Here is a 748-nt window from a genome sequence, read left to right as displayed (position 1 = left end):
TATTTTTTTATCCATATTTTAATGTCTTATTCTTATAAATAAATGCAGTCTAAGAGACTAGAGCATATATATATATATAACAAGACACATTAATAATTTATTGCTAGCTTTAAAATCTTTTATATGTTTCTTGATGAATATAGAGTTAATAACTAATAAGGACAATAATAAGAAGAAAAAATTGTTGAAGAATGTGACACCGAAGTTGTGTTAAGCTTCCAAAATCTGCACCTTAGCCACAGAAGATGCTAATCATGTTCCTTTCAGAGCCACTTACTTGTATTGCCTCCATGCACCCACCATCATTTGAATATCATACTTTGATATGATACGCATCTCATTATTTGATAAGTGTATTATTGTTAATAGTTAAGAACTTTCCTAAATAGTTGTTTGCTATATAACGTCAAATAAATAATAGATAACTTACCAAGTATATTTTAAGAATTTAATTTTGATGCAATTAATGTAAAATCGTTTTACATGTGTAACTAATTATATAATGCTACATTAATAAAAATAATTATTTTTTATATTGACCGAATGGTCATCCAAAAAAATAATTATACTTACACAATTGTATAAAATATTTTATATTATCAGTAATTAAAATTAAACTCATATTTTAATCTAACTATACTATATGAATATAAAAAATTCATCACCAATCATTCATATATTCATATGTTAAGCTTTGTTTTTTTTGTTGTCTGTGGTTCACTCTCACTTTTTTTTTTGGAATCTAAGT

Source organism: Arachis ipaensis, chromosome B10, assembly GCF_000816755.2.
Source record: "Arachis ipaensis cultivar K30076 chromosome B10, Araip1.1, whole genome shotgun sequence".
NCBI classification, from domain to species: domain Eukaryota; kingdom Viridiplantae; phylum Streptophyta; class Magnoliopsida; order Fabales; family Fabaceae; genus Arachis; species Arachis ipaensis.
Note: the sequence above shows the minus strand (reverse complement) of the source record.